This window comes from Passer domesticus, chromosome 2 (genome assembly GCF_036417665.1).
Source record: "Passer domesticus isolate bPasDom1 chromosome 2, bPasDom1.hap1, whole genome shotgun sequence".
NCBI lineage: Eukaryota > Metazoa > Chordata > Aves > Passeriformes > Passeridae > Passer > Passer domesticus.
The window spans coordinates 83,173,641-83,196,261 of NC_087475.1; the positions used below are offsets into that span (position 1 = coordinate 83,173,641).

Sequence of the window (22,621 nt, forward strand, 5' to 3'; positions counted from 1 at the left end):
TTTTTAATTTTTTTTTTTTTTTTTTTTTTTTTTTTGGAGGGAGAGCAGCACATTCCACCAGCCAGACCTCTGGGGCCGAAGCCTACCCAGTGCACAAGAGAGGTGAAGTGCTTGAAGCAGGCATTTTATGGACATGCTGTAGTGACAGAAAGAATTCAGCATTCCTCCCCTTCCATGGAAGCCAACCCCACTGCTTTCTAGTCCTTCTCTAGGCAACCATGCCCTCCCAGGCCTCTGGCACTTCCCCTTCCTCCATGCTCCCTCCTTCCTTCCCACACCAGTGCATGAATGGCCACTTGGCAGGGCTCTAACCTCATCCTTCAAGGGGCAGGATTTGTAGTTTGTGATTAAAAAAAAATCCCCAAAATTCAGATTCTCCTGTTCTTTCTAAGCTTTTAAGAATAACGTTTTCGTCACTGAACCATACATTTTCCATATAAGTTTGCAGATTACAGGCAATACAGTATGTATAGTTACATACTGTATTGCATGGTGTAGTCTGTTCTCTGACTGTTGTATTGCAGTACTATTAGTACACTTAGATTAATCCTTTTTTACAATCCATAGCGCCAGTCACAAGAGAAAGTAGTTCTAAGATTTAGTGGATTTAGTAAGCACATTTTATCTAAAATACTCTTATGATTTATTACAGAGACATTTTAAACCTTAACGTGTTAATGTCTACAGTAATATTATAATGCTAATGGCCCTATTATTCAATTAGGAAAAATATATGTTTTCTCATTCTGCCCTTATGTTCAAAGTCTTACATTTATTTCTGTTCTGCTGAAGTTTTGTGCATGTGATGTATCCCCCCATAATCAGTAGTGGGAAAAGAACAAGTCTTTTTATAGAGGAGATAGTGATGATTGCTTTTAGCATAGTGAAGGGTCAATGAGCATGTAGTAGGTCTGTATTCAGGTCAGCCAAAGGGATTCAAAAACATACCTTATGAGAGAATGGTTTTCACAGCCTAATCAAGACAGACATTTTGCAATCTCCCATCCAGTACAATACCACGAGGCTGCTATATAAAATGTGATACACTGATGTAGGCACTCAGTCTCTGGTAATTGGGAGTGGGGCCGAGCCTCATCCCCAGTGGGCTACAGCTGTGCAGGGCTGTAAGAACAAGAAGGGCGGGTGTGTGCAGCCTTCTGATGTGACAGGATGTTACTCTGTATGGGCAGATGCCTGAAGCCTTCTGATGAGGTATGGTGTTACTCTGTATGGGTTGAAGCCTTCTGCAATTGTATGGTGGTGCCCTGTGTGTTCTGGCCCTCTCAGCTGTGAGAGGGCCAGAACACACAGGTGTTCTATGTGCCGCAACATACTGATAGGTCTCTCTTTCTGGCTGTGTTTTAAGTGCTTATCCCTGTACTTTGTAGGCTTTTGGCCTGTTAGACACTCTGTAAGAGCATATGCTGATCTGATCAGGCCTCACAGGGGTCTGCGTGCTTCTTTGCTTAATTTTTGTGCCTGGCTTGAGTAAAAACAGGTGCTACTGTAGTGAGAGCGGGAAACATGCAGAATTCTGTGCAGCTAGGAAAACTTTGCAGTCCAAACAAACCAGGTGAGCTGCATCTCTCCAATTCAGCTACAACAAGAGCTGCCCCACTGGGTGTTGTAAGATAATTTTTGGGTAAACCAGCACTAAGATTGGTTGTAAACTGTTTGTCACTTTAGCTGTATAGTGGGGATATTTACTGTGCAATATTGCTGACTAAGAAATACTGGCATTTACATTTATGAAATTTAACTGGAATGTTCTTTGCTTGAGAGACATCTAAATGCCTCTAGGAACACAACTCGGAAGAGTGAACCAGAGAGCAAGAGCAGGTTTACTGTCCAATAGTTGATGGGAAAAGGTATGACTTAGTCTCCTCTGAACATTTTGAGGGTTGTCAAGAGCAATCCTGAGAAGGGAAAACATCCTTAGTGTTACACTGTGCTCCAGGTGCCTGTTAAAGACTGTGTTACACAAAGGGTTTTCCTTGGGAGGTCTCTGGTGACAGGGAGCTCCCAAATCCAGCTCCTGGGGGTTACCTAGTAGCACAGCATGCAGTCAGAGGATATGAGGGTTGTTTTGACACAGGTTTGTATGGACTGGAGTCAGTCAGATGTCCAGGATCCCACAGCATTATGGTCTAGAGTGAGTTATAGAATCTTAAGGGAGTCTGGTGGGATGGATGGGAATGGATGCTCCAAAACTATTCTTCAAACTAAAATATCTTCTCACTGCTGTACATAGCCCATAAATCATCATAGCTTCCTCCAGCTATTAATTTCCTGAAGAGGGCCACTTTTTAGGGGAAATGCTGCTAAAGGGATTTTAAGGGCCAGGCCTTAGCTGTGTACCTTCTAAATATGATGAATGTGTTGTCTCCTATGTGCTCTCTTTCTAAGATGAAATCCAAAGTGATTTCTGTTCTATGAAATTATCAAGAAATTGCATGAGAACATCTCTTAGAACATGACCATCTGGCCATGGTCAAAACAAGCCTAGAGCTGTGCCAACACGTGCAGGTGGTGTCATTGCATTGGCCACAGCCTACGTGGTTTCCCCTGTGCAGAACACCTAAAGATGAGCAGAATTGTCCTGACTCTGACACCACACCAGAGCTCACTCAAAACTGAGTAACCCTGCCAGGGTAGCCAAGTTGTCTGCATGTCACAGGGGTGCTTCCACCACAGTTTGCCTGAGGTGAAAGCAAAAATAACTCCCACTTTTGGAGTAAGGGCACCTTTTCCATTTTGCAGCATGTGCAATGAAAGCTCTTGTTGCTCCCATTAAAGGTTCTTGCTGACTCAAGCAGTTCTTTGCACCTACAAAGGTTAAGAGTGGTACTGGCTGCCAGATCAAATAGTAAGGGCAAGATGACATGTTTTACAGAATTGCAGGATAAATCAATGCAGATATCTAATTTTCACTGAGAGTGAGAGCTGTAGGGATTTATAGCTTGACCTGTGAAAATTATCTCCTGAAATGTTTGCCTGAAAAATAAATTCAGCCTTCCCAATATTTTAACTAAAATGCAAATTTGTTATTTTCACAATAATTTATACAACAATTAAATTTGCAATTATTCATTTTAGTGCAGTTATGGATAGATAAACCCTAATTCATGCCCTTGCTGACTCAACTGCTCTGTCTACCTATACTGGCATATTTTAAATCAGTGAAGCAACTCCTGAAGTTTAATTCTGTTAATATCTGTGGAAAGCTCATATTCTACAGGAGAATGCATTGCAATCTATTTTAGCTTTTGTGTCACAAAACTGTTTTTACTAGTGGATGCTTTGCAAGTCAATAAAACCCAACCAACTTGACTTCCCAATCCTCTGCTGAATATGCTGTCAGTTAGGAACAAGACCAAATCGATTTTACTTGCAAATTGGACAGATTTGATGTGGAGTCATTGATCAAGTACAGAGACTCCAAGACTTGGGCTTTTAAAAGAGAGGAATTGTCTTTCAAATTTAATAATGCTTTTTAAACATGCAGTCATCCTCCCTGCACTGCAAATAAACAAGCAGCTATTACTACCTGACTATTTCTCCCCGAATTCTTGGTAAATAAAAGAGGGAGGAAGTGATTTTAAGAAATGCCCAGTACATATTCTGTATTACAGTCTGGGCAGCATGTTACACAGCTGCTTATTTTCCTCTTCTTAATTTCTAAAGCATTTTTGCTCAAAAAGGACCATGTCTTTGCTGCAAGTACATTTTCTTGAAATCTGTCTTCCAGGTTGCTGCTGGGTGCAAGCTTCTGTTTTATTCTGTCAGCTGGTAGCTTAAGAGGCTGAGCTAAGTGAAAAACAACAGCACTTATCTGAACGGTGGACTCCAGGGGACACTTAACATCAAGACTTTTGTTGCTGGCAGCACAAAAAGAGCTCCCTTAATGAGCTTTAAAGTCACATTAGAATGTCATAAATATCAAAGTTCTCACAGAGTGTACTTAGCGAGGTCTGCTCCTTGGATAGACCCATGGTTAAAAATTCCAAAATGGGTTTCCGGTAAAAAATATTTTATTGTAATATTCCTCTACTAATTATTTCAATTTTCCAACTACTTGTCCCTGGTGCTGTAATAATGTTGAGCAAAAAATTAATAGGGAATGAACTTTTAGTGGACTTTACTGGTTTTAATCAGTGGTACTGGTTGTTAACCATTTTCTCAGAGTTTATTCAGTATTTAAAATCCATAGATGAGTAATTCCAGAGTGATATTTGGTCTCTAATTAGTTGGCAAAGAGCTTATTGTGCCTCCTGGATGTGACTGATGGATGAGTTTAAACAGATGTGTATGGCATGTGGTTGGTTTATTCTTTCATTGAATGCATTTAATAGGATAATTGTGTTCCAGTATAAAAAACTGCATTTAATTTAAAGGTTATGGCAGAGTCCTCTGAATCTTAACTACAGTGGGAAATATCCATGCCAGTGGGGATGTGTCATCTGTGATCAAAAGGCTATAGATAAATAGCCCCCTGATTTCACATTTTCTATTACTTTCCCTTCAGATGGGGTGAGACTTCTTGGTCAGGCTTAAAATCAGCTTCTTGTGATGTGCAGCTCTAGTCTGGTTAAAGGAAAGAGGCCAATGAAAGACAAAGTCTCTCAGAGAGGGTGTCAGGGCTCTGCCATTCCTGCTTCTTGCATAGGAGGAAAAAGTGGAAAAAGTGGAGGGTGCTGGCAATGGGAGCTGACTTTGCATCCACGCCTTGTGGGCACCAAGGTGTGCTGGGAAAACTGCAGGAAAAGCTTTATGTCAGAAAATGTACTTTAAGACTCCCAAGCTGCCCTGTATTACTGCGGTGAGTGATGTGCTGGCAGAAATGTCTCCTGGGAGAGTACCCAGCTTGTGGCTGCTATTTTTGGCACAGTCAAAAACCATTGAGAAAGAAGCTCCTCCCAGCTGCTCTCTGAGCTGTTACTTTGCGTCCTTTTGTGCACTGAGAAACCAGCTGAGGAAAGGCTTGCAGACACCTCCAGGGTGGAAGAAATGAGCATCTTTAGCTTTTTAAATAATAAAGTAGGAAAGATAAGACAACGTTTCAATTCTTTTTAGAGGCCAGGATGTGCCTCCTGACTAAGCAACTTTGCTGATTCAGGTTGATGGCATCGCAGTAGAGGCACTTGTTTTCCCTTGAACTCTTCATAGCCTCTCTGCCTCCATTTCTGCCCATTTCCCTCACACACACTCCTCGTCCATACACAGTACAAATCAGTCAGTAATACTTGACTTGCAGGCCTGCCAATTTATTAGAAATAAGAGTGCTAGTGCCAAAGCCCAGGACAACATGGAAACCTCAAATTTTATTTTTAGGGTCTTAGATTGTGTGTGGTTTACCTGAGCTTCCTCTTGTAGAGCAGACTCAGAATGACAGCACCAGAAACTTGTATCACACAGGACATGAACTGGATCATCTGTCTCTTGTCCAAGGTCTGTGGTTAACCATGCTTTCAGGTAGCTGCTGGGAGAGCAAACCAGTGGTACATGAGAAAGAAGGTCCAAATGCAAAGACTGGGGCTGCAGAGCCATGCCATGCACTGTCTATTTCCCCAGCTCTCTTGCAGATAACATCATGTAGCTGTCATTTCTCCTGCTCCTAATTCCCATTACTCATTGTACCAGCCACAGTGCACCTGATGTCATGAATGCTGGTAACCAGCCTGTGCTTCAGTGTACTTCACAGTCTGCTGATTTCAGGACAGCCCACTGAGTGCCAGACCTTGCAATTTGCCATGTTGAACCTCATGAGGATCCTGTGGGTCCATGTCTTGAGCTTGTCAATGTCCCTCTGGATGATATCTCACCCCTCAGGCATGTCAGCCTCACCACTCAGCTTGGTGTTATCTGCACACTTGCTAAGGGTATACTCGATCCCACTGTTAATGTCAATGATGAAGATATTGAAGACTGGTCCCAGTACAGACCCTTGAGGGACACCACTCATCACTCATGTCCATTGGGACTCTGAGCTGTTGACCATTACCTTCACCCACCAAACAGTCCTCCCATCAAACCCACGTCCCTCCAATTTAGAGATGAAGAATGTTGTCAAAGGCCTTCCAGAACTCTAGAAACTTGGTGTCTGTAGCTCTCCCACTGTCCACAGATGTAGTCTCTCCACCAACCTACATATGTAGACTCATGTCAAATAGTGTTCTCAAGAACCCAGCTCAGTGCTACTGAGTATAGTATAAATTGTGACTATCCATCTGTCATTATCTAAATACCTTAAAAACTCATTAACTGAGTTGCCACTGTGTTTGTCAGGGATGAATTCAACTCATTGCTGTGAGATAAGTTTTCCTGCTGTTGTTTATGTGGCTGTAAAAATTCAGCTCAACATGACATCAGCTCTCATTCCTCATCAAATGCAGTAAGATTTATGACAGTGTTTCCAGCAGCATGTTTTTTCTGTTGTTAAAGAAGACAGAGGAGATGAGCACATCAAAGGCATGCCCTCATCTAGCAAAAAGCAACAAACTTTACATAAAGCAGCACATCTTTTTTGTCTTCGATTTGCTGCTGATGTGTTCTGAAAGTTCCTGATTTGTAACCTCCAGCCAGTGCTGGCAAATGCTGCAGAAATGCTGTGGAACGATGGACATGCAGTCTCTTTAGGCAAAACTTTATGCTCTGGAAAACCTTTCTTACAGGGTTTAATTTGGCTGCATAGACAAGGAACTTCCACACAGTTGGCCTACTGCCATGTTTCCTTCCTCTCACTTGTGTGGAGGAGCTTTGTTTACTTTGACAATGGTGTCTGCTTTGCCAGCATATCTCCCTCATGCTTTTCGTTTGCTGTCCCACAACAGCTGGCTGATGCTTTCCTTTATCCTACCCCTGCACCAGGTAGCTGCAAGTTGACTGATTTCACTCATGGGTCTTTTCAGCTGTACATGAAATGCAATCTGCCAGTTGCAGATATGAGACGAGATCACTGCAGTAGAGAACTAATTTATCCCAAGATGTGACTGCAGATAAGGAGAAAGTATTTAAATTTGGTGTTACAGGAGTTAGAAAATAAGGATGGAGAGAATTCAGTGCAAACTCTATCAGTGGAATTCACAACTAAGTGAAGTCAAAGCAAATAATGAGGCAGCCAAGCTTATGGCTTGAAGACCATCAAGCTGAGAATATGGCAAATGAGGGACAGGAAGGAGGTGCCTGAAGACAGGAAACAGAGATCAGAGGGGCTGTTCAGAGACAGGCTTCACATCTTGCTGAAATGCAACCAGTGTAATTGCTCAAAGGTGCTGATCATGATGACTGGGTGGGGTTAACACATGATCACAATTTGTTTCTCCCTGTCTTTAAGAAGGGAGCAAGACCTCCCGAGCACAAAGCTGAGGCATTTGTAGATGTAAAGGAAGAATGCTACCTTTTCAGTTGAAACTACTGCTTCCACTATGTCTTCTATCCAGCTCCTGGTATGGCTTTATGGGTAAGGAATAATTTGAGGTACTCACTTGATCAACACCCTGCACATGGCAGAATTGTGGAGTTTCCCATTGACTGCTGGCAATCAAAGGGATCCAAATATATTTATTTTGTGCCTCTTTTAGTTCTTTTACTTATTAACAATGTTCTTTAAATCAAAGTCATTAGTAATTTCCACACATGTGTTGAAAAAAAAATCCCTTCTAAATGCTTTGTCATCAAGCAACTTTCAGTTTACTGGTTTGGAAATGATGAAAAAGAGACACATCAATTTTCAGTATTAGGCATGTTATGACAATCAGTCTTTCTTCCGTGTTCACTGTGACAGCTCTTCAGACAAGCATCAATCAACTGATGTTTTCCAACTTCAAAGGCAGTGTTTGGCCTATGACACCACAGATTTGTTCGTCAAGCAAGATATTCTCAAGAGACAAGGTAGCATTTAGATGCTGTGACTTCCCTGGTAAATATACTTGTTCAATAAACAATGCAAGTAAATAGCATCATGCTTGGAGCTTCCTAAAAGCCAAAACTATAAATTACTAGTAACCTTTGGCAAGGCTTAATTTATGAATTCCCATTCATGCAACAGTCATGTCTGACTGCATCTGTTTACAAGTGATCTTAGACTAATTTCTTCTTCAATTCCACTGATGCATACAGTAATAATCTCTATTTTTGCTAGTGAGTATAAAAGGTGAATCAGCTCCATATTATTCTCAATCTTCCCTCCCACCCTTGGGTTAATTATGCTCTAGAGGGAGATGAAGATTGGAACTAGGACTGAACAGAAGCATTTTATTCCCAGCCTCAGGTAGGTATATAGAGACATATTCATTGAAATGCAAATTTATACCACTTCTTCCTCATGAAGTGCAAAAAAACCCCCAAAACCAACAAAACCATACCAAAAACTTGAGGTGAGGTAAAGAACTAATCTCCTATAATACTTACTCCCATGTTGTATTTTCTGAGGAAAAACAATAGTTAGAGCATTTTAGAAAGGGAAAATTATTGGATGTTCCAGACTTCTGTCAAGACAAGCAGTTGGAAATCTCGGTGTCTACCTCCACAGTACCCCAGGATGATAAGGGAGATCCAAATGGCAGCAAAAACAAAACCTTTAAGAATCTCCCATGCAGGTCACACAGGACTTTTCTTGTATAACTCTTCCAATTAGCACAATTTTATTCCATTTTAATAATTTGATTAATAGAATAAGGTGCATTTTTTTTACCCTAAATCTTATCTGAATAAAACATAGGTACCTGGTTAAGATAAGGGAGCATCATTCCCAGCAAGAGATGAACACTGTTAGCAGGAGTGGGACTGCACTGGGTGCGTTGAGTTTACCATTCTTTGGGTCTGCTGAATGCTCTTCAACAGCATTGCAAGGGCCAGGCTGTAGGTTGGTGGTCCTGTGCCAAACCTGGGGTGAGTTTTCCCTTGTCCTTTCTCATCTATAGCTCTTAGCTGGAGAGTAGGAAGAAGAGATGAAACTTTGGGATTACTCTGAACATGCCACACTGTGCCATATATTGGAACAGAGAAGGCCTACAGGAAATTTCTAATAGTTGTGAGATTTTGTTTGCTGGTGAAACAATTACCTTTAATCGCTCTTAGTCAAGCTGTGCAAGCCCTTCAGGGAGTGATAATTTATAACTATTGCATTATAGAAACCCATAAAGACCTAAAATAGAATTCCATCTACAATGCATGTATTTTAAATGTCAAAATTTTAGAAAGATTCAATCAGTTCCTTGTTGGAGAGGTGAATTCTCATTTTACTGAGGAGAAACACAAGATATCAAACCTTATGTTGTCACTGATGCAGGACTTTTTCCTACATCTATTATTTCCAGGTCCATGGAAGAGGTGTTTGGGCTGGGTGTTTGAGGCTACTCAATAGTTCTATATGGTGACCATCAAAATCCTGAGAGAGTGTTTTCATGTGCATGGGAAGTATCTAAATCTACATGTCCATCACTGACTCTTATCCACCTAGTGACATTTCTGAACTTTTTAGAATTTGTAATTCCTCGGCCTTGACTATTCTTGGACAACTTATGAGCGGAATTGAGGAGGAGGAAGCCAACTTCCCTTGCATCTCCTATTAGCATTTTGCCAGCTGTATTTTAGAGGTGAGAAGTGAGATACGTATGCCTGGAGAAATCGAATGATGGGTTGCTGGAGCAGACTGTTCAAAGCTTCTTGTATTTGTGCAGAGAAGTGTTTTGATGGATACACCCTGGTGAAGGACAAATTAGATTGATCCCCATGCTAATAAGTTTCTCAGTGCTTAGATTCAAACAAGTTTGGTACCTTTATTTCCCCACACTGCCTGTTCAAAAATACTTTTAAAAGGTGAGTCTCATCTGACCAAATGCAAACACCTACACATATGATCTCATCTCATCTACTTTAGTAATCAATGGGAGCGTAATGGGCACTTCAGCTCATGCCAAAATAGATACTGAAAATATGCCAGAAGTGTCACAACTTACAAGTGAATGTGTCCCCCTGGAGAGTAGAAAGGGAGCCAATGGGGAGTATTTCAGATATGGATATTAATACTATGGATATTTAAGGCTAGATTAAGGTCCTTGGACCTGTTCTGGCAATGCTCAGCAAGACCTTTGGGATTGAGATTTGCCACTAGGTTTCTTTTTATTTTATTTTAAGTGGTCTGAAACAGTGGTCATGAACTTTTCACAAAGGGAGGCAAAAAGGTTTAAAATACTTTGAGCACAAAAGTTACATAATACTACTATACTAATGGCTATAATGGCTTATAATTAACCTCTCCACCATGCATTCCCTGTAATATCTACTATATTCATTGCAGTGCAGCTTGAAACTGAGGCTAAATGCCATCAGTAGATATATTTTCTCTACCTTCTTCTCTGTGAATCAGAAGTATTCACAGTACAATATGAGACATGGCAGATGACATTCTTGTCATAATTTGCTTGGTGCTGGTATACACTAAGTGAGGGGTAACAAGAATGGAATTGGAAAAATTATGTCAATAGAAACCTGAGTGTTCAAGATCAGAATTTGGCTCTTTTTATTTCTTCTGAACAGATAGGCCCCTAATTAATCAAGTTCTTTGTGCAGTAATACTGGTGGGAATAGTATTGAGGATTGGTTAAATTTCTCAGTAGCTTTCTTACCAGCACCCTCATTCTTGGATGTATTGAAAGTAATGTTAATTGGTATACTTTCCTGCTTTTACTGTAATAACCCTTTTATACTAAAAGGGTATACTCAAAAGTGCTAGCAGATAATAATGTCCATGAGTGAGCTACAGATTTGAAAACTGAAAGAACAGCCTCACAACACAACAGAATAGACATGGGACTTTAAGTGAAATCAAATTTTTCCTTCCAAGCTAGTGTTCTGTTTATTATCTAGAGCAGTGAGTGCTTAGAGATCTTTTGCAGACATCCAAACTGAAAAATAGCGAAGTGATTCAGACATCAGGGGATGCACAACACAGCAGCAAATAGTGATACACGAATTGTTGTGCTGCTCTTGGGTTAATTGAAAAAAAAATCTGTCACTATTTATTCCCCTACGACTAATATCTAGCTTACAGGCAAGCTCTATTAGTAGCTGCTTTAAAAATTAAATGGCCATATCACATTATTGAGAAAAAGCTGCATGCAAAAGAGTTGCATCAAATTTCTCACTGTATTTATCTGCAAAACCAACACGAGTAAGTCGCTAAAGGACTCTTAAGGACTTTTCACACTTCAGTTGCATCCCAAATAGAAAGACATAGGAATAGGATAACATTTAATGGAGTGACGCGTTCATACTAATTCTTACACTGCAAACAGCTACAATATTTTATGATCATAAAAATCTTAATTAGACCAGGAACCAAAATGTTGGATGATCTAGAGATCCATAGAAAACCAGTGCCTCCATTTGTAATCCTTAGCAACCAGGCCTGATTTAGTCATGCCTTCCTTTGTAGAGGAAGAACTTCTGACTGGCTTGGATAGATACTGCTTCTTCCATCACCTCTATTCTTAAATATCTGCTTCATTCATGGCTTGAAGGACCTATTGAGCCCTGCAGTCTAAAGACAGCCCTTCTGTGCTTGCTGAGCCCTCTGTGATTCAGTGTAGCATCAGACTGCAAGGGCTTCAGGAGAAAGAGTCATGCAAACCAGTAAGTTCCATATTCTGGCAAAGATGTGAATGGAAGTGCTGACCTAGCATTGCCCCTGGCTCCAGTGCCTAAGCACTGTGCTTTTTCATAGAGGAACGTGGATTCTCCTGGAACTCAGAGAGCAATGAAAATAAGAAAGTGTGCAGAATCATAACAAACAAAGCTCAGAGGACCACAAGAGGAAAGTTGTTAAAGCCATCTGTGAATGTTAGTAGCCTCTTGGTCACGCTGTTCTCTCAAATGTGCAGCAAATAAGACACCCCATTAATTTTGGATTTACACCAGCACATACACCAGCTTCTGGGAAATTTTCAAAATCACTTTATTATGTCAGTCCCTCCACAAGCAAAATTCAAGTGCTTGAATTTGTGTATACTTTATCTTTTGGAAAGTTTTCTGTGCTTATTTTTTATGTTTAAGAAAGACTTTCAGCAAACTCCTCAAAGATTTGCTTCTGCTCTCTCTGAGGTGCAAACAATATTAGCAACATGTGAGTTACAACTGGATTACTGATAGTACAAGAAATATCAATTGTTATATCAAAAAGAAATTAGCCATCTGGGCAGTTTCAGCTCTGTAAATGTTTCTCTAATCTAAGACATAATTGCAATCCCCTAAGAAACTCAATATCATAACAAGCAAACGCAAATGCTTTCAAATCTGTCTTGCATATTACACTGATGCAGTTCCAAGGCAGTTATTCTCATTAACAGAAATAAAATTATTAATCTGAATGCTTTTCATGTCCTTGTGAAATACCCTTTCTGATATATCCCAGTCTTTGTCTGCAGGAAAGGAAAGAAGAAAAGATTTATTTCCTAATTAAAGTGGCCTGGTCAGAACAGAGTTGATAGCAAAAGTCTAATTAATGGCAAGAGAGGCAATACTGAATTAAGGCTCATTGAGAGACCAATAGATTCAGCAGAAATTCAGGTCATGTTGCCCTCTCATTCCTACCAGTATGTTTTAGAATTTTTAAGTAGTCCTTGTCATAGAATTCTGTTTGGTATCCAATGAATGGAGGGAAATTGCCTATGTATTAAAGCAGTACTCCTGTTTTGGAGACTCCAGGTCCCTTTTTGCTGTCCTTGTTCTGCTTCAGCTTTTCTAGCTTTACTATGGACATAATATTTAGACACCTTTCAAGGCTGTTGCACTTTCCAGAAAGGTGGCCCACAGGATGTGCTGGTGTCTGGGACCAGGGCCAGGACTTTGTTTCTTTTTGTTAAACTTTATGCAATTTCTGTTGTCCCATTTCCCCAAGCTTTCAGGATCCCTCTATAAATGGCAGTGCAACTGCTGGTGTTAGCAACAGCTCCTTCTGCTTTATCTGCAATTTGCTCAGGGAGCAGCCTGGCCCATCCTCCAGGTCATTGATGAGCATGTTAAACAGCAATATCCCCAGTTTCTGTCCCTGAGGTACACCACTAGTGCCTGCTCTCCAGCTGGACTTTGTGGTGCTTGTCAGAACCACTTGAGCCCAGTTCAGCCAATTTTCAGTCCACCTCACTGCCCATTTATCCAGCCTGTACTTCACTGGTTTGCCTATGAACATGTCATGAGAGCAATTGTTGAAAGTCTAACTGAAATGAAGAATTAAAGATAAGTCAAGATTAAACAGTGTCAACTTTTTCACCCCATCCACCAAGATAGTAATTTCATCAAATAAGGCTGTCAGATTTGCAAAGCATGATTTATTCTTCCTAAATCCAGGCTGAGTACTCCCATAATCACATTTTCATTCACATGTGTGTTTGAAAGCCGTTTCCAGAAATATGATGCGTTTGTTGTTATTCTGTCACAGAATTTCTTTATGCTTACAAGCATGTATATATACGTAAAGGGGAGTCCAAACACACAAATCTGCAAAGCCATAGGTTGTAAAAATATTAAGTAGTCATGTGCAGAGTTTGAAAGTAGGAATTTGTAAGAGAAAAATTTCTGATGCACAGGAAGGGCTATAAGGTGCTATATATAGCTACTCTCCTACTTAAATTTACATGGCTCTATTTGTTCTATCTTCTGTTGTATTAGATAAACTCAAGGAGGAGCCTGAAAGTCATCTCCTAATAACTGCTTTCTGTTCTCTGGAGAGGCCCATGGCTAAAAAATACCCTGCTCACGTATCTTGATGCTGAAGTATTTGTACTTAAAGGAAAGAATAATAACTCTAAGGTCTGTCTTTCTTCCTGTACTCAGCACAAGAAAGGACTCCTTCAGCAGTGTATTCTTTCCCCTTGTCTGATCAATGAACTCCTCTATCTGTTATCTGTGGTCTTCGCCCATTAATCTCTTATCCAGTAAATCAGTTTGATTTTGACATTCTTTGTCTTTTGAACAAATCCTCCAGGGTGGAATCAGATTCTTGCCTTCTAATTCTGGAAATGAGTCAAGTAGGAAAATTCCTCTAAGTTGTATGACAATTTTGGGACTGTCTGCAAAGAACTTCCTTAATCTTTTGGACGTGGAGGACTTTTTTCTTTTGTCTGTGGCATACTGCAGAGCTCTACTTGATGCACAGGGCTGTCTGTTTCCCTTATACCTCCTATGCTGGGCTCCAAGGAATTGAAATTTGATAATCTGTCAAGACTGAAATTTGACAAGTACTTTGGGCTTAATAATGTGGTAATACAGCAGCATATTTCTTGGTGGATTAAAAATTTAAGTTCATTGGGGTCCAACTGCTTGATGGGATGGTAGTGTTATACAATTAGGTGTGGCATAGAAAGTACAGTGTGTGACATTTCCATGCTTTGCAGGAATACTAGCTTTTGATCCCTCAGGGTCTATTGCTACTACAGATCTCTGAGCTGCCATGCAAGTTGGAAGAGCTCCTTCCCTCAGCTTTGCCTCTGTACCACATTGGTGGGTATTTGTGGGACCACAAAACTTCAGTGGTGGAAGTTCAGCTCACTAACTGGTTTTCCCATAACAGCCCATCTTGGTGTGTTGTCACAAATGAAGGGGTTTCTTGGGGACATGAATGAGCAGTCAGGGGCAGACTGTGCTTAGAACTGCAATGACTGCTTTAAAAAATGACCTGGGATTTTCTCAAGAAGGCATTGAGAGGAAAACCAAAGATCTCATTCTGCATAGCATGTGGGGTTTTAAATCTCACCAGGATACAGCTTGAATTTATGCAACTCCCAAAATAGGAAAAGAAGTCCCAAATAAACAAAATCAAGCCAACCCACTTAGTGCAAGGCTGCACTTTAGAAAAATCAATTGGCTCCAGAAATTCACTGAGTCGGAAGAAACAGTGACCTTGTGAGCAAGGCATCTAAGTTAAACACATCAAATCTGGGTCTTCTTATACAATAGCAGACAAGTTATAGCCTCAGCTTCCATCTGTGAAAGATGACCATCTTGTGTCCCAGCTTTTTAGATCTGCGTTAATGTGCTCGGACATCTCTGCAGATCATGGAATGATTAACGCTTCAAGGAACTCACCTGGCAAGCGGTATATGGCTAAACAAATTCCCAGATAGGTGGAGTCACTCCCCATTGAAATTTGTATTCAGATAAATGGCTTTCTGGTTTTAAGTGAGTGTCGTGAGCTGCTCTCCTCCTGTTTTGGTGTTATCCCAGCTGCAGCAGCCAGAGAGCAGCAGCACTCCCTCCCTGTCGGAAGTAGCAGTGGCTCTGCTTACAGAAATCTTCCACCAGTTTCTTACACAGATGACATGATCGATAAACCTTGTGCCATTTTTGATACCATTTGTAAACATTGTCACCTGTCCAGGTGTGAAGCTGCCCTGTCCCAAGTGCTGCCGTGTGGCTGGAGCCCACCTCTGGTAGTAAAGTAGTGAGCTGGAATATGGGAAGCCACATGCACCGGCCTTTTTTTTGGTTGGTCTCCTGCGATCTCTTCATTGACTGCTCTGACTGTACCTGTGGCAAGATGGTTTGGGCAAGATTTTTGGAACAGTCCTTGAGGGAGTTCTTTCCTCCTTACTCTTTGTTTCCAGCATTTCTTAGCTATGTGTGCCTGTGTGCAACTGGAGAAACAATGGTGTCTCTACAAATTAATTATCCCTTACATTTAATTTTCTAGATTCATATGTTTATAGTTACCTGAGCTGCTACTGCCTTTGCAGGCTACTGTGAAGTCAATCACTCCCTGCCACCTTTCATCATGCCGTTTTATCAGTGAACTGCTCCAAATGCACTTATCTTGCAAATTGCACAGCACGAGTTCACTCTTTGTCAAGGGTCATTTTAAAAATAGTTTTCAAGAAGGCTTTTTTTTCTAGTTCAGATTGCTTCTATTCTCTTTAAAATAAAAGAATACTGCCTATAGTGGCTGAACGCAAAATCCTGAATTTAAACGTGCTTGTATTTCAGGCTGTTTCAAGCCTGGATCCAAACTAGCTGGCTAGAGCTTCTTTTACATTTTCCTTCACTCCCTTGAAGATTCATATATTTTCCTGAGGCTTATTTGTTGGCAGTGAGCAAAAGAAAAATGTACTCCCATGCAAGGGAGGGAACCTTTTAGTGAGTAATTAATACTTAGAACAATTCAGTTATAAGTATTCTTTGAAAAAATAATGAATTCTGAACTACCTTTTTGCACAGCCAGTGACTAACTTTGAAGAAACAGAGAAATGTATGTAACTCATAAATCTGTTGAGCTTTGCAACTGATGCTGAGTGGCAGATGTCATTTATTTAAGGACAAACCAAGGTAGTACTTACCCATTGCTTGCCCTGTCTCAGAGAAGGTTTGGTGTTTATGGCCAACATGGTTGACCGCCAAACAGTCATGCACCCTGCATTCCTGGAAGCCCTGTGGCACACGACCAAAGGCTGGTAGGATGGGACTTTCTGCTCATGGCAGCCTCTGCTGGCACAGAGCTGCAGGGGCCAGTGAAGCACTTCAGAGGGAAACTCTTTTTTGGTTACCTTTCAGGCACCCAAAATGAAATTCAGCAATTAAAAGAAATAAGGAGCTTCTGTGTTTTGTCATTTGATCACAGCTATGCTTGCTTCCTACCAGCTTGCCAAAGCCTAGTGACAGTAGAAGGATCCTGCCAGTCTTGCTGCCAGTTTCTCTGATAACCAGCTCTAGATAAAGTCTTCCTTAGGTTTTCTCCCAAACAGACTGGATCTTAACATGTCCAAAGGCAGTAAGAAAGGAGTGTTAGTGGGAATCAGAATAGAGTTCTGCTTGATTCTGGCTTGGAAGTAGCATAAAAAACTAGAGTGAGCCTTCAAGGGACTTTTGATGTCCAAAACCCAGAGCCAGGTCTGGATCTGCACAGTGTGCCTGAACACTCACAAAGCACTGGGTTTCTGACTTGCCAAGATTCTGCTCATCTGATAAGCTGCAGAAAATATGTATTCTCAGGCCATTGCAAATGTGAAATGTATTCCATTAGTACAAACCTGCTTTTATGTAAGAAGACACTTTTAGAGGGATCGAAACAACCACTTTTAAATTCATATTTTTTTAAGAGGCTGAGAGCCATCCATCAGCCTATGGCTGAGTCACGAGAAGCAAGCTCCTTAGACATCAGTATCTTGGTTGCTTTTGCTTTAGTGAGTATTGCTGCTTGCACTTTGATATACCAACAGCTGCAATGGCCACATATCAAATGGCACCATAGCTGACTACCCAGCACTGTCTTCCCAGCCAGGTTTAATGGTCTATTTGGATAGTACTAGCCCTGAACATTGAAATTACTTTCTTCTGGAAGAAAAGTTCTTAAATTTATCACTAAAACTTATTATTAGAAAACATGAAAATAACTGCTCAAGACCCTGATTTCCACCTGATAATTTCATCCTGAGAGACACTTGTACCCTAATTTGTAAGATATTTTAATATTCTGTTTTTATTTTATTGTTTATTTTAGCTTTTAAATCTATTTAAGTAATTTCTATTTTTAACTTCTAGCCTATTAATAATTTGATATAAGTGTGAGTATTGTGGCTGATGGCATATAAAAAATCCTGATGAGCTGTTTCTCTTGGGATTTTTAGCTTTAACTAATTTTGTTTTGTGCCACTAACAGCCCATTCTTCAGATGTGCTCCACAAATATCATCAGATATTCCCTTGTTCTGGTTTATGACACTCTGGAGTTAAATTTACCTGCTGAGGTCTGAGTCATCACTTCAATTACATCATGTTGTGTACACACTGTCTTCTCCCTAACCCAACCATCCCAGTCTTTTCAGCTCTTCCTACGTGCCATTAATATTTGCATTGCTTATCCCCAATTGCTCTGCTTTCCACTGCATTCTTTGCAATAGCAGAACTGGACAAGAGCAGGGTGTTTCAAGTGAGGAATGTAAAGGAACTTATAGATTTTTTTCCTATTTTTTTTTCTAAGCTGAATATTTGTTGGCTTTTTCTTTCCCTTTTTTTTTTTTTTTTTTTTTTTTTTTTTTTTTTTTTTTTTGACTACTCCAAGGTACTAGGCAAAGCAACTGTAGTAGTGATGTACCTTCAAGTGAAACTGGAAGCGTGGTGAAGCAATAACCCAGCAGCACTCACTGGCTGGTGAAGCCCCTGACCTTTGTTAGCACTGCACTTTGCCTGTTCTCATCACTCCCTGTCTGTCCATTCAGCAGGATGTGAAAGAGTTGGGGATTTTAAATTATGGGAAGCTCAATGTGTCCTGGCAATGTGCACTTGCAGCCCACAAAGCCAACTGTGCCCTGGGCTGCATCTTGAGCAGAGTGGGCAGCAGGATGAGAGGGATTCTGCTTCTCTGCTCTCATGAGACCCCACCTGGAGCACTGCACCCACCTCTGGAGCCCTCAGAACAAGAAAGACATAGAATGGCAATGAGCTGGAGTAAGTCCACAGCAGGGCCATAATAATGATCAGAGGGCTGGAACATCTCTACTATGAAGACAGGCTGAGAGAGCTGATGCTGTTCAGCCTGGAGAAGAGAAGGCTTCAGAGAGACCTTAGAGCACTTTCCAGTACCCAAATGTGCTACAGGAGAGCTGGAAAGGGACTTTCTGCAAGGAGATAGGACAAGGAATAATGGCCTCAAACTGAGAGAGTTTAAAGATATTAGATTGGATATTAGGAAGAAATTCTTGACTGGGAGGGTGATGGACCAGTGGCACAGGTTGCCCAGAAAGCACATCCCTGGAATTGTTCAAGGCTAGGTTGGATGGGGCTGTGAGCAACATGGTCTAGTGCGAGGTGCCCCTGCACATGGCAGGGGGGTTGCAACTAGATGAACTTAAAAGTAATTTCTAACCCAAAACATCCACTGATTCAATGACTCTTTGCTCCTTGGCCTGCTGGTTCCTGCTCCCATCCCTGTCCTCCACATCTGGTGGGAGTTCTTGTGCTTTCTGCTTCCTGCTGTATGAATGGTTTGCTGTCAGTCACCACCCTCCATTGGGTGGAAGAGCTTAATTTCACCCCAGTGCAGGCTCATGTCTACAAACCATATGGCTTTTTCTTATAGAAGACTGAAGGTGACCCATAACCACCTGACAGCACCTTCCAGGTTCTCGCCTCACGGCTATTGCCATGACATTCATCTCCAGTTACATGCAATTTTCTATTAGATCCTCCTTTTGTCTTGTCATGAGACTATAACATCAAGTCTCATTATCCTTTTGCACGGAAGATTCAGACTCTCAAAGGCAAACAGTTTATAGCAGTGGGCAGGTGCTCACAGCATCTAATTTACAATTTGTTAACACCAGTAGGCTTTTACTTGGAGGTTATTTCACCTTCCACAGCTACTGCATCTGACAATAATTATTTTAAAAAATCTTGGTTAGAACAATACAATTTCTTTGCCAAAACAGAGAGGCTTTATATTTGAGGTTAATAAAATGTAGCGTTTCATTCCAGAGATCACAGCTTGTGTCTCATGCTGTAATACTCTTTGCTTAGAAACATTTTCCTCTGGGGTGAAAAATGGCTAGGTGAAAGCATTAACACAGAAACACTACTTTAGAACTGTCCATGTCTATATTTGTTTTCATGCAGAGTCAAAAAGACTCGTAGGCTTAGTAATCTACAAGCTTCAAGAATTACAATAAGATAATACAACTGGACAAAAATGGCAAAAAACACATTTAGTTTTCAAAAGGTAGCAAAGGAAAGTTCTTTTTACTCATAAAAAAGTTTCTTGTAGTACAGATAGATTCTGATTTCAGTGTAGAGGGAGCTGCTTTGTGGCATCTCCTCTGCTGTGAGCTTTAAGCCATTAACTGAAGGAGTCAGTTTGCTGTCTGAGTCCTTACCCAAAAGACAAAGTGCTCCTTGACTGCACTTAGATGAATACAGAAAATACGGACACACATAGCTTTTCTGTCCTGCTTGGAGAGCGAGACTGATAGCAACAAAATGAGGCTTTTCTCCCAGTTGAGGAGGAAAATAAGGGTGAATATGCCCAGAGGAGGCAAGGGCAAGCAGGTGAGAGATAAAAGCCTGGAGATAGATGTGGAAGGGACAGCTACTCCTTTTCAAGATTATTGACTGCTTTTAGAATGTGTAAGACAGCTTCATTTAGAGCACAGAAATATGATGGAAGGAACAAACATATAGGAAGAAAATAAGAGTTTTTGACATGAGATGTCTAAAAGTATAGCATTTGGTGAAGACATCCATGGGAAAGCAGCAGCCAAAATCAGGAGCAGCAACAGGAAATGGATTTTGAAGTGCTGAAATCAGTACAGCTTCATTATCATCTCAGTCTCATAAACTCACAGTTCAGCAGCTAATGTTCTCCCTGGCAACCGCATAAAAGAACAACGTCATACTTTGAGAAAAGAAAAATCTGAATGAACTTTTTGGTCTGCCAGTTTATGTGAAGGATCATAACATTTCTCCTACACACATTGTAAATAGGACTGTTTATCATCTTGTTCAGCCAAATCACCTCTTTTTGGTAAGACACCGTTACCTGCCCAGAGGGCTTTGGAGAAGACCCATGTACACAATGGGCACCTGCTGGGGTGCTCGGGAACAAGATGAAACAAGGGGAACCCAGTGAAGAAAGTGAGACATCCCATAGTGAGATTGCTTTTGTTTCAGTCTGATAGCACCTTTTCCATCTCATTCTCCAAGGTGCTCCATAAATCACAGAATCACAGAATACTCTGAGCTGGAATGTACCCACAAGGATCATGAAGTCCAACTCTTAAGTGAATGGCCCATGCAAGGATTGAATCCACAACCGTGGTGTTATTAGGCAGATAATTTCTGCAAGTCCCAACTTTGCAAACCATCAACTGCCCTCTTCAGGCAGTTGGGTTTCTGCATGCCTCCTGAAAGCCATGCAGCTCAAAGTATCTCTCTTCTGCAGCATTGGTGTAATGCCGTCACTACCTCATGGAAGGTTCCTTATGTAGGGTAGGAAGGAAGGAGTGGCTGTGGGCTCTGTGGAGTCTCTGATAGAGAAGTTTTTCACTGTTGCCATATCAACCCCCCTCTCAGTCCTACTATGAAGCATCACGTATGAATGAAGGCACCTCAGTATTTCTCACCTAAGATAAAAATCATTGAATTGGGCATCTTTACACTTCAGATCATAATGTAACTCTGTACAATTGTACTGCTAGAGACTCAAGGTCAGATCTTGGATAATGTCCTAAAGGCAGCAGTTTCTCTTTTCAGAAAGCTGCAGAAGCTGGGGCATACATGCAGGCAAACAGCCTTTGTCATGCCTGTTATCTCCAGGCGCAGTCAGAGGCCTGGATTAATGCTGAATACAGTGAAAACTGCAGTACAGCCTGTCAGACCCAGCCACATGACTGTCACACTGGGCACAATGTGTGAGATTGACAGTACAACCTTGTTTGGTTCTTGTGGGGTTTAGAGTTTAGATATAATCCACTTTGAAAATTCAGGCAGGAAGAGCTGGTAACAGGAGAGCTTTGCCTTCCATTTTAGATGGACGAAGATTTTATGAGTGGTTGAATAGTTCCAGGGCTGGTCAGCACTGGGGTGGGACAACCAAGAAAAACAGTGGGTTAGCTGGGTGAGGCTGTGGCTCAGAGTTATAAATCCTGCACAGGGCCAGGGTGAAGTCAGGCATTTGCTTTAAAATGTGGTTTAAAAGTGTTGTCCCACTCACCAGTGACTGAATGATCTTTGGTCTTTTGCATAAAATGATGGGAGCTCACTTCTGCACCTATGTTCCTGTCAGCCTCCTTGAATTTCCTCTTTCTGGCAGAAAAATTGCACTTCTCTAATGGATGCTACAGGAGGGGGCTGGCTCCACCACCCAAAACCCTACTCAAGCTCTGAGCTCCGGTAAAAGAGTGGGCAGTGGGGGCGGTAGAAGCACAGGCTTATTTTTGTGGAGTGCCACTCTAAGTGGTGTATTTCAGACAGATAAGGTCTGTTGCTCTGCCAAATGCAAACTTAAGTGTACAGCCCCCACCTTGCAAAATGGTATTTGTATTTTTTTTTCTTTAAAATTACCATAGTCTCCATCTGGTAGCATCCTGCAGGTCTGAGCTGTATTTGTGAGGATATTGGGATCAGGATGTAGAGTACAGCCTCTTCTTGCACCTCCTGTTTTAGTTTTTGTTTTGTGTTTGTTCAGTAGAAATAAATGAATTCATGCCATCTTCCCCAACTTCCCAACAAAACACATCTGTGTTAGACAGTAACAGAGGCATGTGCAGGGCTGCTGAGGTTTCCAGCACAGACCCTGCAGTGTCAACATGCTGCATCCCTGCACATCCTGAGGAGAGTGGCCAGGGCTTTCTGCACTTCCAAAGAGGTGCCAAATGATGGATTTGGAACCCATACTGTGGGCACCAAGTTTGAAAAAACTTGCAGGAGTATTGGCACTCATCTCCTAGCCTTGCCTGGATATAACCAGCAGTTTTTCTCAAAAATCCACCTACAGATTCCCCCTCTTCATTTTTTCTCCTGACTGCATTTCCAGAGGAGAGTTTTATTGCTTCACATTATTACAAGGCTTTTTCTGCCAGCAAGAGGTCTCCTTAACATACAATGAATATATAAATAATATGTGTGCCTTTGGAGGCTTATAA

General features: G+C 41.2%; 1 long non-coding RNA gene across 2 annotated transcripts in view; it reads left to right on the forward strand.

Moving 5' to 3' along the window:
• LOC135294431 (uncharacterized) overlaps positions 1-22,621 on the forward strand; it is a 71,371-nt gene that overhangs the window by 13,236 nt on the left and 35,514 nt on the right. Inside the window, exons 3-4 of one of the 2 annotated variants that reach the window (XR_010356535.1) lie at positions 7,784-7,890; positions 9,482-9,596. The exons of the other annotated variant lie outside the window; for it this stretch is intronic. This is a non-coding gene — a long non-coding RNA (uncharacterized LOC135294431). The remainder of the gene's footprint in view (positions 1-7,783; positions 7,891-9,481; positions 9,597-22,621) is intronic. 2 annotated transcript variants of the gene reach the window in all.